At 38.2% G+C, this 14,943-nt stretch overlaps 1 protein-coding gene and 1 pseudogene across 6 annotated transcripts in view; both read right to left on the reverse strand.

The window, feature by feature from the left end:
- Positions 1-14,943, reverse strand: part of NRG1 (neuregulin 1) — a 1,080,326-nt gene that overhangs the window by 710,684 nt on the left and 354,699 nt on the right. The window lies entirely within an intron of this gene.
- Positions 4,828-6,629, reverse strand: LOC112916304 (RNA-binding protein EWS pseudogene; annotated as a pseudogene).

Consider the following 14,943-nt stretch of genomic DNA (forward strand, 5'->3'; position numbering starts at 1 on the left):
TAAAGCAAACAGGAAGTCAATATCAATATATTACTATTAAAAATTATCCCAAATTTATAAAACATCATAGAGAAAACATGAAGCCTCCTTGGCTTCCAACTCCCAAAGAAGATTGATTGGTAGTAAATATATTTAATCTAGACCTAAACTTTTATGATAGTTTTAGAAAAACCTAGGGACATTATTGGTAATAAAATAAATCACATTTGATTTTTACCATATTCTCACTGCAAATAACACTCAATTCTACACTTCAGTTGTGTAAACATAGCCAGTAAATGTTCCTGGAAGAACGTATTTTCTAAACCAAATTGCAATTTTCCTTTAGTTATTAGGAAGTCTTAGCAATGGTGCACCTAGGTGGTACAGTTAGTTAAATGTTGACTTTTAGTTTCGGCTCAGGTTGTGAGCTCAGGTTTGTGATATCAGGGTCATGAGACTGAACCCTGTGATAGGCTCTTCACTCATCAGAGTTTGCTTGAGATTCTCTCTCCCTCTCCTTCTGCCCCTCCCACTCATGCTCCCTCTCTAAGTGAATAAATCTTTTTTAAAACGGAAGTCTTAGCAATTAAGAGCCATGTTCATAAAGGGAACTATATTTTTTAAAAAGAAAAAAGCCTAAGTTTAAAAGTTCAAAGAACTCTAGATTTCAAAAAGAGAAGAAAGTAGAGGAAAATAGATTTTGAGGCAATGGGAATGGTAGCATGAACCCGAAGGGCAATGAGTTATGGTGTACCTCCCACCAGAGACTAAAAGAGAATCCCAGAAAAATTCTTCAGTGAGAGGAAAAGAGCCAACAGAACTTGTTGTGACTGAGCCAACAGAACTTGTAAACAATTTCCAGTGTTTAATTTAGTAAGAGGCAGAACTACTTCATTCATTATTCAGTCCAATTTATGCACAGATTGAAAGGCACCAAATAATATGTGTCCAATGAGAAAAACTGGTCCTAAGGAATATAGCTAAGTAGAAATGGCTTGCTCCTGTAGAACAGCAGCTAGGGGCACCTTCTACTCTATGAGGTCATTGTCTGTGATATGTACCCCCTTTTGATTACTTCAAAAGATATTACACTTTAAAACAGGACATTAGGAGGAGGTGTGCCTTGGAAGCTCAACCAGTTAAGCATCTGACCCTTGATTTTAGCTTAGATCATGATCTCACGGTCATGAGATTGAGCCCCTGCTTAGGATACTCTCTCTCCTCTGCCCCTTCCCTGGCTCACACTTGCTCATTCTCATTCTCTCTCTCTCTCTCTCTCTCTCAAAACAAACAAAATTAGACACGGGGTAACTATAGTATATTATCAAGATAATGACCCCATGGCAGAAAGGTCATCAGAAAGTCTCACAGGACTTGGATTAGACAACTTCTTAGGCTTTGAATTTCTGCCTTTTTATGTCCACTAATCTCTGATGCAATGCCAACATAAAATGTGTCCTAATTTCTTTTCACTAAAATGTAGTTATTTTTAAGTGATTTAACATCCAGCCTACAAACAAAGAGAGAAACCTATTTTTTTAGAGAAAGATATTGCCTAAATTCCTAGAGCACAGTGATTAAAAGTGTAGGTTTGAATCTTGACTCTATTATTGACTAATGATGTGACCTTAGCCAAGTTACTTCTCAGTAAATCAGTTTCCTCCTAAGTACAATAGGGATAATAGTACCTACTGCATGGGGCTATCTTAAAAATTAAATGAGATAACATTTGTATAAAGTGCATAGAAGAGCAACACAGTGTATACTATACTAGCATTTGTTAAATAAATAAATAAAAATGTCACGGATACAAATCAGATGATGAGGAAGCTCTAAAGAATGAATGAAAACTTCTAGATAGAATGTTTTATTTAGAGGTATGTTTTTCTTAAGTTCTTGTATCTAGTTTATATGTGTGGTAAAATCATGGGAAGCAGGTTTACTCAAACACAACATTTGTCAATCACGCAGTGTGCGAAAGCCCTGGATCAGATGCATAGGTATATAAGTCAATGTTTTCCCTCACGGTACTTATAATCTATTTGGGGCCAATGGACAGTCATTGAAATTGAAGGCATATATACAATTTAAGTATATATTTCAGAGCAACCCACTGACTCAAAGCAACCTACTAAATAAAGAATTGTGATGAAAGTAATTTCAAGAGAAATTATAGAGAGGAAAAGGCAGTCAGACAAGCTAGGTAAATAAGATTTTATTAAGGAGGTGGGAAAAGCATTAGGAGCTGAAAAATTTGCAAGGTAGACAAGGCAGAGAAAGTTTTTCAGATGATTAGAATGATGTAAATATTAAGTTGAAACAAGAAAGCAAATGACATACTTGGGGAAGCAATGAGTGAAAACCGGTTAAAAAGAATGGTTCACAAACAAATAATGGAGACATGGTTTGAAAATGCATTTTAAATATGCTTCCAATCTCCCAGCCCCCCTCTCCCCTTCCATTCACATGCAAGAACCTGAGCTGCCAGGAGGAGAATAAAGCCAAGATTTCTGGTCCATTTGTGCTAACAAGTTCTGGCATATAGGATGAGGAAAGAACAGAGAGATTATGAACAACTGCCTTAAACAATCAAAACATTAACCATCTTCCAGCAGACATCCTGGGTGTGAGATATGGGTGAATCTGCAGGGATAAAACAGGAATCTGAGTAGGTAAGACGGAGCCCCTTTCAGGGGATCTTGAGAATGTCAGGCTAAGGAGTTCCACTTTTATCAGAGAAGCTATTAGAGCCACTGAAAGGTTTTTGTTTTTGTTTTTATTATTATTATTATTATTATTATTATCATCATCATTATTATTTTGGGGGTTTTAAAGATGGTAACTTGATAAAATAACATAAGCCAAGGGACAAAGCACCATTTTTCAATATGAGACTTGTGAAAAACTAGTTGTTGCCAATAGTCTAACACAGAGTTATGTGAGTTATAATTCGCATAAAAATAGATCACGATTCTTAATAGCTCTTATATTTAAAATATCTCACATAAATGGAATATGTAGATTGATTGTCTTAGGTAACATCTGGCAAACAAGAGCTATTCATTTCAGCGGACTCATTTTCACAAAATTTGCTTAGTAGTGTCTATATTTGATGACTGTATTTTTTCTTATAACTGCTTTATCGTGTTTAATAGTGCCAATATGTAAAATGAACTAATGGTTTAAAATTAATCCACTGGACATATAAAAGTAGTAAAATACAAAAGCAGTATTATAAATGATATACTATGACATAAACTTGTCAAAGTAAATGGTGAAGAGGTTTACAGAGAGAGTACATAGTGAATCTGTGTGCAGAACAAAGTTCCCTACTAATACATCATCTTCATAAGTAGCACAAAAGGAAAATTGCAAACAGGAAGTAGAATGATGAAAATCTCAAGATTGGACTTTGTGGACCAGCCTTTCATCATCCCTGGGTCTTGATGTGTTGTCTGTTACAAAATGTTGTCAAATAACAGTATGAAGTCACTGAAGCTTTCTTCTAATTTTCAAGGCAGAGTTCAAGTATATCTATCAAGTTTTTCCAAAACAAGTGAAAAACAAAAGCTTTTAGTAAAATATTGCTATTTCTCCACTAAAAGCAGAGAAGAAACGAAAACTAAAAAGGTACCATTCAAAGTTGCAAATAAATCCAATGAAATTTAGTAACATTATGGAGAAAGGCAGAACAAACCATTTGCAAAATCATTTATGAAACTGTTAGAATATGAATAGGTCAGTGGAATACAATGCAAAAGAACATTTACTATTTGTTACGTTTTTATTAGCAGATATTTTTCTTCAGAGGTGTATGAAATCAGAGATGTTCACAGTATAAAGTAGATCACATGTGTAAAAGGAGACATGATTGACAATTATTTATCACTAACACTAATGCCAGAAGGGAAGAGATTTCTTGTTTGTTAATAATTTTGTAAGCCTTGGTGTGGATAAATAGTGCATTAGGATTGTTATTGACTCAGTACCATCAATATGTACAACAAAGACTCGAATGACAGAAACTACACCTTAGGGCAATCCAACACTGCTTTATTCACAGTTGTCAATGTAAGTGTGCCTCCTGAACTTGACTGGAGTTTGAAGGAAATAAGAAATGCTATAAATATGATCAGATCGTAGCCAAGAATTTCCAGCATGCTTTGTAAGAAAATGGGTTGATAATAGAAGATTCTGTTTCTTCATACTCAGGAATTCTAGCTGTCAAGAGTAAAGATCCTCAAATGAACACTAAGTGAAAAAAAATCCAGTAAAAAAGGTTTCTTTAATTTACAATGACTTATCTAATTGGAACATTCAATATCTGGAGGATCCTGAATATATTACTTCAGAGACAACATATAGTTTTTAATATTTAGGAAGAAAGAGGAGAAGTTCCTAAAAAGACCAATTTTTGATATAAGCAGATTAGTTGACAAGAATTTCTTTCTTACTATTTAAGATACTTCATACTTATTGAAGAAAGAAATCAGTGCTATTGGCCATATTTGACACATTTGAATGTCAAAAATGAATATGAAGAAATAATTATAACAAATCCAACCAAAAATTCATTAGAAATCCATTGGTCAGTTATCTTAACATTTCAGCCACTTTTGAGAAGGGCATGCCTTCAACCTAATTAGTTCCTGATAGGGTGCTGGATGTCTACAGTAGAAAATTCTCCATAATTTCTGAATCCTTGTATGATCAGAAAAACCAGAACTAGTTGAAGGACCACCCAGTATTTGCTGCTCTTCACAATGACTCTTTTTTATACTGTTTAACTTGTTTTAATCTTTCTTCACAAATGGTGAAAAATACTAAAGCACAGGCAAGGAATAATCATAATGTTGTGGCCAACATCATAAATATAGCTTCATCCACCAAAGCCACTGGATACATGACCCAGCCACTATGAAAGCCATCTCTGTCTCCATCATGACCACCTCTGAACATTCCACCAGGACCATTGTGTTCTATGAGCACCCCCCTTCTTCCCTGTAGGCCATCAGGGCCATTTCTGCCACAGTCACTGCCCAAGGGTAAAAAGCATGGTAGAAGTAAGCCTTCAGGTTTTAAGGCCTTACACTGGTTGCTTCTATTCTCCAGGTGAAGTTCTGGTTTCCGCACCCTGGATTGGGGCACTCCCAGTCTCCAACCTGGTTCTGGTTATGTCTTTCTCCAGATGGATTCCTTCAAGAATCCTGGGCCTCTCTTGGTGGGAGTAACCATCTCTGTGACCTCCATAGCCTCTCATGAGACCTCCTGGGCCCCCTGGACTTCCACGGAGGGGTAGCAACATTCCTCTACCCTCATGGGGAGTTATACCACCCTGCATGCTGTTCATCAGAGGCTTCTCCCAAACAAAAGAAACCTGAAGTTTTCTCCCTTGAAAACCATTCCCATAAAACCAGTCCAGGACAGCCGTGGCAGTTCCGGAGTCTTGTAGAACAGTGTAGCATAGCCTTTGGGCTTTCCTGTTTCCTTGTCCGAGTAGATACATATCATGAATTGTCTGATTCTCTTGTTCACCTTAACAACTCCATCCTGCCTAAAGTCCACCAGATCATCTCGAGTCATGCTGCCATTTAAGCCTTGCACATAAATTGCACTGTTATAAGAATCTCAATCTGGATCTACAGATGGGTCTAGATCAAGATCCACAAGTCCACCAAGCTTATTGAAGCCATCTTGCTCTCCAGCATCTATTCCACTGTGTCCTCCTTCCCACCACCTCTGCTTATGCCTCCACAAATTCCCCCTCTTCCTGTGCCATTGTTGTCAGGGCCACTCATGCCCCGGTTCTCTTCTGGTCCAGAAAATCCTCCAGACTTCTGCCTATAAACATCCATGCCACTGGGGTAGTCCTGTCAAAATGAACTCTGCTGCCTGCAGCTGCTGCTCTGTTTGTCATATTAACTTGGAGCCTGGCTGTAGGATTCAGTTTGTGGGGTGGTGGATAATTAGTGGGTGGCTGCTGCCCTTAGCTGCTTTGTTGACCACAACTATTCTGTTGTCCATAGCCGCTTAACTGCCCATAGGTGTTCTGCTGAGAGTAACTTTTCTGATCATAACTAGTCAGTTGTGTAGAGGATTACTTGTAGGAGGATAAAATGGTGGTGCCATGACTGGTTGCACAGGATAGCTCCCAGGTACCTGGGGATAACTATAGTTACTCTGTCCACATCTTAGACTGGACTAGTTGTAACCCCCTGTGCTAGGTTGAGGTTGACTAGTCTCAGCAGGTTTGTTTTCGTCCTGTGGTCTTGCAGGTGTGGTGCCTGCCTGCTGCTGCCCAAGAGCAGGGTAAGCAGGCTGAGTGCCATATGCAGACTGAGCTGTACCGGAGGCCTGGATGGTAGTGACCATAGCAATGGTGGTATCATAAGCACCAGTGCCATATTCCTGGACAGGCTAACGTTATGCCTGGAGGATAGTTGGAGTAGTATAACCAGTGGGAGGCTGTCCATGAGAAGTTGTATTGTCAGTCTGCTTACATCAGTGGGCTGTCCATGGGTTCCATAACTTTGCCACCCATATGCCTGGATGGTCTGTGCATATTCTTGAGTGGGCTGGGTGGTATAAGCACTGTAGCCCTGCTAGGGTGCAGTTTGCCTGTAGGTACTGTAATCCATGGATGCCATTTTCTCTCCTCTATTATTCTCACAATGACTTTTAAGTTAGGTCTTTCCGATTTAGTAGAAATAAAGAATAAATGAAGAAATAGACTATACGGAATCTACTGCTCAAACTCTGTTAGGGCTAGTTATCTACATCCTCATGTAAGAGGAAAGTTGCAATATAATTGTTTTTTTCATTATTATCAGTTATAATTATTATAAATACTCATAATTGCTATTATTACCATTTTAAAATCATTTACTATTGTTTTAAAATTATGAAAATACTTTAAAATTGTACATATAACTCATATGTTTCTACCTGCAATGTCTAGTGGTTTACAGATGCCAAAAGATGGAGAAACTGATATATAGGATGGATTGGAGGAAGAAAAATGGTAGGCAGGAAAATAAGTCCAGTAGATTAGTAGAGATCTGAGATGGAGGTGCTGGAAATGAACCAAAAAGATAGCTGCAAAACATACTAAGAAAACAGAATTTTGGGATATTCTGACAGAATCAATATGCATAATACGAGAGGAATCTTTAAGGAAGAGGAGTCATTAAGGAAGACCTTAAGGTTCCAAGATGGGAGGAATAGTTATCTCAACAAAAACAAGGGAGTCAGCAGGGGACACTGGTTTATCCTAAAATTGAATATTTCAGTATAGGCCTGTTGAGTTTGAAATTAACATGGTAATGTCTAGGTAAAGAAGAATATTCTATATAAAAGTAAAATAACACTTGTATAAAGATGCTTCTCAAATGTTTGAGGACTACTGGTTTTCTGAATGACTGTAAGCAAATTACATTGATCATTTGCCTAACAAACTGGCTTCACAAACAGACAAAGATAAATAGCAGCTCATCCCCTGAATTAGTATGGTCAGGATTAATGTAAACAGTATATGGGAATAACTATTACTACTAAATATTGTAGCATAGAAACATTAGCATTTAGTCTTCATAAATAATAATATTTGTCCCTATTTTGAATTATCAAGAGACATAAATCTTTATGGCTTTCAGGATTTCATTTGTATGTTTTCACTGATATTTTCCAGTGTTTTTTCTGTAGAAACAGATACGAAATTTTCCCCAAGAGTTGGCAGCAATACAAACACAGCTTCATAATCACTGTGAACCGTTGTCTGTTTCCCTTCACTTAAGCACTTGCCTTTCTTAGATAATTAGCAGCCATAAGTAACACACACAAGCAAATATACACACCCCCATGCCAGATTCTCACCCACTGATCTCCCATTTCCCACAAAGTAAAAACAGTTGAGATGGAGTAATGATTAATAATTTTTTAACTTTATAGTAAAATTAAAGTTGGAAAACAAAAGGTTTGCTGCTAGATGCATTGGAGAATTTTCCAATAGTTTGATATTTCTCAAATACATAGTAAGCTAATTTCATCTCCCACTAATATGCACATATGGCATGCCAAGAGAGGATAATGCTATCGAATGCCTTGTTCTTGGGACCTCTTAATCATTGGACTCTAGTCAGAGAATAGGGTTACTATGTGGAATTAGTTCCTCCAGATATCTGGCAAATACAAAGTAGGTCAGAAACCTGCAAAGAAGAAGGGAGACCCAGGCTGGATTAAGGGTAGAGAGTGAGGGGTGATGAGGAATTATTCAGGCATTAACTGTGCAATGTTAACATTAACCAAACAGTTGATTTCATTACCAGGGAGGGGAGTTCAAAACTCCTAATCTTTTACCAAACAGTGATAATTATCCAAAGAATCAGCAGACATCGATCAGGATACCTTCTTTAGCTAATGCAGACATGCTCAGCTGATGAGTGTACTGATGTAACACATGAAAAGTTATAAGAAAAATGACATACAGTGCATCACTTCAGAGCCATTTAATCCCCAGCTCTATCATGGAATCAATGGGTAAGCTCTCAAGGGTCACTCTTTTTGAGGTTGGTCTCCTTTCTTGAATAAATACTGACATGAAAACACCAATCATCCAGGAATCTATTGCAAAGGAGATATTGTGCAAAATGAGTATTAAACAAACATAAGAGCTAGGAAGGGTTAAATTTAAATGTGAGTATATTTATATGGTGGCATCCAGTCTCACGGGATACTTTTTTCATCTAGCGTGACTTTAGGCCACTTTATCTGGGCAGTCACCTATACTTAGAAATAGTTAACTAAAAAGATCCGAGAAATTTACACTCACTAAAAGCTAGCTTATCTGATTACCCAGAGAAACAAGCATTGGATGAGCCATAAGTACCCTAGAGATATTTTGTCAGGATTGGGAATTAGAGTTTCACTTTCTGTCTTCTTCTTCATTTTCAAACTGTCTCATTCCCTAAAAAGTCGACCTATTCTCCCTTCCCACTGTTCCTCACAGCACTTGTGCAGAAACAGCCATCATTGACAATCCCAACTCTGGGAAATATGTTTGCACTAATATCAAGTACATCCTGTAAACACTTAATATTCAACTTCAGGAAATGAGGTCCTCCTTCAAAAACTAACCCAGTAGAATACACTCCTGTCTCAACTTAATCCCCACCTCCTGGTTCTCTTTTGATCCAGAGCTGGGTAGGCGGGGAGGCAGGAGGGGTTGGACAGCCAGGGGTCTCTAGCCAGGCTTTGGAAGCATGGAGGTCTGAGCATCATTCCTCTGCCTCTTGCAGTTCTGTGACATTGTGAGGACTCCCTCAAATCTCTGAATCTCCCTTCTGAAGTGAGGATAATAATATGACTGGCAAGGTGACTGTATCAGAAAAATGCCTGTGTGGTGCCCAGTAGAGAATCTGATACATGGTAGGTATGGAAAAAAATCCTATTATAATTATATGTATACAGATGCAGAGCACTGAAAGGAAAAGATGATATACACAATGAAGGGCTAAAAGCTAGTACTGTTCCTAAACTATTTCAGAAAACTCAGCACCAAAAGCAATTTTCTATTCAACTGTCAGGTGCCCTATAATGTGAGAACACATCACATAACGATAGAGTTGAAGTGCTCCTGCTGTGGGGGTGTCTCAAGGGGTCTGTAGCAAACCTCTTCTGGTAGAATTATAGGACTTCTCTTTCAAGGACTCTCTTTTGAGCCTTTGGAATGCATATAAAAGATCCAATCAGCTTCATAACAACCAAAGAATTAGCTGGCTTGAAGGAACATTTGTTCATTCCTCACTTTTTTGTCCGTGAAGGTCAAAAACTCCACATTGAATTATCTGAAATGACAAGCACACAGGATACTCAGTAGTACATTTCCCACTTGGGTGTGGGAGGTCTGGGCAACCATACTCTCTCCCTTTAGTCAGTACCTGGCATAATGTTTGCATGCCCCTAAATTATGTGATGACTGAATGGACCAGGACTCAGGGTACTTTGGGGACAGTAGACATTCACCAAGTGCACACAACTGTGGCAGAGGATAACTCTTGACAAATAGATCCATATAGGCCCCATTAAGAAAGTGTGGGTTTTTTTTTCCATAAACATGAAGGTTCTCATATTTTGCCACGAGTTTTATTATCTTGGGAAATAGCTTTCTAACACTCAAGACAAATATTTCCAGCATTGCAAAAGGAGCTCCAGTTTGAAAGCTGAGCCTTTCCAGATGTGCTTTAGAGCCCAGGGAGGATCTTCAACCACAGTCTATCCATGGCTTTCTCCGTAAAAAGAGCTCTATTAAGATGGGTAGTGAATTCCTCTCGTATGATATTTCACATAGCTGTTCAACACAAATTTCTCTTTTATTGATGCCCCTTCAAATTCTGGGAGTCTTAATGAGTCTCCACTGGTTGGTAAATTTGGCTCAATAAAACAGTTTGGTCTATCTACACCACCACCGAACCATTAACAGGAACTTTCCTGAATTCTTGGTCTTCTCTATTTTCTCCCTATCTCAGGCCTGAAAATTTATATATGTTATAGCATATTCTCACATTAAGTTGTAAGTATCATAAGACTAGTCTCTTATACTAATTTATGGGACTCAATATAGTATGATTGAAAGAGCCCTGGGATTGGGAGGTAAAAGAGCTAGTTTCTGATCTGAAGATGTATATGCTATGATCTCACTTTTTAAAACAACAACCAAAAAGCCTACATATCTATAGTATATATGTATATAAGTATTATGAATGCATGTATGTATATATACATACATGTATTATGTATATGAGTGTGTTTACCACATACATATGTGTATTATAAGTATGAATTTGTATCTCAAGTATATGAGTTTTGGTGAAAAAACGCAGATATATTCTAGGTTGACATAATTTTACTGTATGACATAATTTTTCCTGGTGTTTGTTTATGAGGTGAGGGTGATAATGATGTAGGATTTAATTAGGAGGAGAAAAGTGTAAACTAAACCAAAAGGAAAAAAAAATACTAGAAATTCTGCTAAATCTCTCCCTGCCAGTTTGTGTATAAGATATATTTGCTCATCTCTATAAAATTATAGCTTATGTATGTGCACATGTAAACAAATTTTTAAAACAGCTTAATCTATCACCCTTTCCCAGTTAGGGGACTCAGTCATTTTCAGCGCTGTTAGTTTGGGCTCTGAGACAGAGTGTGAGCTATATAGTCTGCATGCATTTCTAGGACCTGTCAAACAGTACCAGGATGGGATGCAAAGTGCATGCCATCAAAATAAATAATTTTATTCTAGTGCTGTCCTTTATTATACCAGTTCTGACTGATTCTAGGAATAGCAAAGTTCAATAAGAGAACTGACCCAGGACTGGGGTAGGGGGGTTGTAAAGAGATTGAGTTGAAAGTTCAAGGGACCTGGTGAAAGAGAAATTCAAGTGACTGACTCTGAGGTCCTGAAAATGAAGCCTAAAGTAGCTTGGAAACAGGGAGAGAATAAAAGATTCAAAACTGGGAGTACAAAAGTAGTCAAGAGCAGGTAGGCTCCAGAGAAAAGATGGGATATGAGAGGTTCTTGTTGAGAGAGCATACATAGTAGATGCGGCTGAGAAAATAGATTCCTGTGGGCATATGGAGACAAAGGTCCATGGAAAAGCCAAGATCAAGGAACTGTAAAGTTAGGTTGTTTAATGGGTCACTGCAAGCAGATGAGGAAACCACACGCAAGCATCTCCAAGTAAGACCAAGGACCTATTGCCTAATTCACTTATGGCTGTCCATTAAGGACATTTCCAGGGCCATAAATGTGAGTTATGAGGAGGAATAAATTACATGTAGCTCAGTGGCAAGATCCACCAAAGAGAACAATTTAGGGGAGAACATGGACATAGTTTAGCAAATATCTGAAAATTCTAGTGGGAATGGAGAAAGCTGCCTGGCTAATCACCCTTTACAGGCCACTCCCCTCCTCCAATTACATATGTGTATATGTGCTAGGGGAAAGGAAATTGGGCTTCCGGGAACCAGTGTCCTTAAAGAAGACCTAGGTTGCAAATGCAAGGAGAAAATGTTGAGAATGTGGAGGATCTGTTAACAACCCCACAGGCACAGAGCTAAGTCAGCAGTAGAGGAGGAGAGTGGGCCAGCAGACCTAAAGGAGATAAAAATTGAAGTTTGCTAACAAAAAAAAAAAGCTTACAATGCAAAGGGAGATTAGAGATAGGAAAAAATATGTAAATGGTTAGTCTGAAGATTCCCTAAACAGTTTTCAAGCCTTAATAATAGATTAAGGCTCAAGAAGATGATAGAACCTGGAATGATCCCTAAGGTTTCAAATGGTCTACATCTATGTTCCTGCATTTGAGGAGAACAATGGGTAGAACTACTATACCCAACACTCACATAGAGTGTCCAGGCAGGACAGCAGATCTGCAGGTCAAGAGCCCTCAAAGTAGTGCAAAGTAACAACTCAAGTGATAAGTCTGAAGTGAAGCAAAGCAAAGAAATTGATAGTTGAACTGCTGCTAGAAGCTCACATGACATGCTCAGTCCTGATCCTGCTATCTATTGTAGAAACTGAGAACTTTCCTTAAGCACCATTACCTTGTTCAGGCTACCCACCAGAACTCTTTCTCCCCCTTCCCTTAACTTTGACATGACAGCCAGGTAAACCAAATTTGTTGTTGTTGTTATTGTTAGCTCATTTATTTACATTTAAATTCAAGTAATTAACATATAGTTTATTATTAGTTTCAGAGATAGAGGTCATCGATTCATCGGTTTTATATAATAGCCAGTGCTCATTACACCATGTGCCCCCCTTAATGTTCATCACCCAGTTACCACTTTCATCCATACCACTCTCCCCGCCTCCGCAGTGACCCTCGGTTTGTTTCCTATGATTAAGAGTCTCTTATGGTTTGTCTCCCTCTCTGATTTTGTCTTGTTTTATTTTCACTTTTCCCTCCCTTCCCCTATAATCTTCTGTTTTGTTTAAGTAAATCAACATTATTAAGAGATAGAAAAGGGTAGCTCTGTCTACAGGGTATGAAGAAATGGAGTCAAGGAAAACGAAGACTTGGAAACATTTAAGAAACTGATATTTGGAAAACCAAGAGCTGCCATTAGCCCTTTTCTCCATTATATCCTGAAAATGGTCATTAGCTATATCTGAATTTACTGAGACATTCATATTTTCAGAACCAGTATGGAGGATGAATGAATTGTTTCACTAGCCAATAGGTCAGACCATCACATTTTTTACAGTCATGCCAGTAATATAGTTAAAGTTTAAAAGATAGGCTAGACAGCTACTTATAGTATACCATTACTAGCCCCAAAGGAAATTGTTATATATTTGTCAATTATTTTATGTATGCTTCACTATGTGTTTGTCATGTATTTGTATTTTTTTGTTGGTTATTTTATATCTGCTTAATTACGGTAAACAAATCAGTGCATCAGAGACTCACTCAGTGTAGACAATATCAGTTTGCCTACCCATGCCTCAGTTTTACAACAATAAAATACAAACACCACTAGGAATGTTTTGCCTGACTGATCCTTGTCAAACACACTGTTACCACTCTTCTGCCTTGGAGACACACATGCACACACACCCCTTAAAAACTGTCAGAAATAAGAGAGATATCCCAGTTCTTGAGAGGGTGTTTTTGGCTGCCTTATTGACTTTTTCTGAAATAAGGATCTTAAGATAGAAAAAGGCAAACTAAGTTTTCCTCTTTGTAAAGGAGTGAGCAAAGGGGGGGTGGAGAGGGTGGAGGGAACAAGAGGGAGTGAGAATGAGCAAGAGGGAGAGAAGGGGAGAAGGAGAGAGGGAGGGGACAGAGGGAGGGAGAGAATCAGATTGGATTCATGGGTATACGAGAATATGCACATGTAGTGGTTAGGTATTCGTATGTCTTGTAAAATGAGCTTCCATCCTTCCTATCTAGAACTAATCATAGCAGAGGAGAGGAGAAGCAGTTGATAAAATGTGCTCAGGTGGAACATACATCAGATGGAGCCCTTTGAGATGACTGGCATCAAACACTCCAAGACTGGCTGATGCTCAATCAGTTAACTTCTCCCTCAAAGTATCTTGACATGGTTATGAAATGCCTTACACTTCAATAAAAAGCTCTGAATTCCTCTGAAAAGTGAAACAGCATGAATAGAAAGGCTTGTATGGCTTTAAAAGTGAGCCCAATATAATATTGGTATTAAATTCTTCGAATTTCATGTTTCCTGAGGTTAGCCTATAACATAAGAAATACCACAGGTTTAAGAAGAAACTCAACAGTACTTTTATGTGTTGTAGAAAGTTAAATTACAGAGAAAACAAACCAAAAGTAAACAGATGGAAGGAATGCCACTTGGGGTAAACAGACAACATGGGAAATCCTTCCTACACAGGAATTATAAAGGGCTGCAACAGACTCACTGGTGATGCGCCAGTGATGAATCTAACATGGCTGAAAAAGAAGAGTGGAGAGAAAAGGCTCAAATGTGGGGAGAGTGAAAGAGGGATGAAGTGCTGTAAGCACATGTCACCACTCTAATGTAGTGAAGGCAAAGATGTAGTTACAGCATGGGCCTATCATGCGTAATGCCTTTTCCCCAGTTGGCAGAAAAGCCTCTTTCATTGTGTCAATTACCACATTTATGCCAGCTGGCTGAGAAGAGGCATATCCCTCAAATGAAAAACGAGTGCCCAATTTGATGTTGCTACATAGAAAAAAATAGAATGTTGATTCTTTCTGGGTTTAGCAAATCCAGAAAATAACTTCTGCTGGTACAACACAATAGTACCTGCAACTTTAGAGATCTATATTAAATGAGGATGGGAAGTCAGGCAAATCCTTGCTGACTACCTACCATATTTCCTGTTCTATTCTAGATGCCAAGGAACAAGTTGATCAGGGTTTCTTATCTTGTGGAGCTTATGTCCTAATAATTACATAA

This window comes from Vulpes vulpes, chromosome 7, assembly GCF_048418805.1.
Source record: "Vulpes vulpes isolate BD-2025 chromosome 7, VulVul3, whole genome shotgun sequence".
Classification (NCBI taxonomy): domain Eukaryota; kingdom Metazoa; phylum Chordata; class Mammalia; order Carnivora; family Canidae; genus Vulpes; species Vulpes vulpes.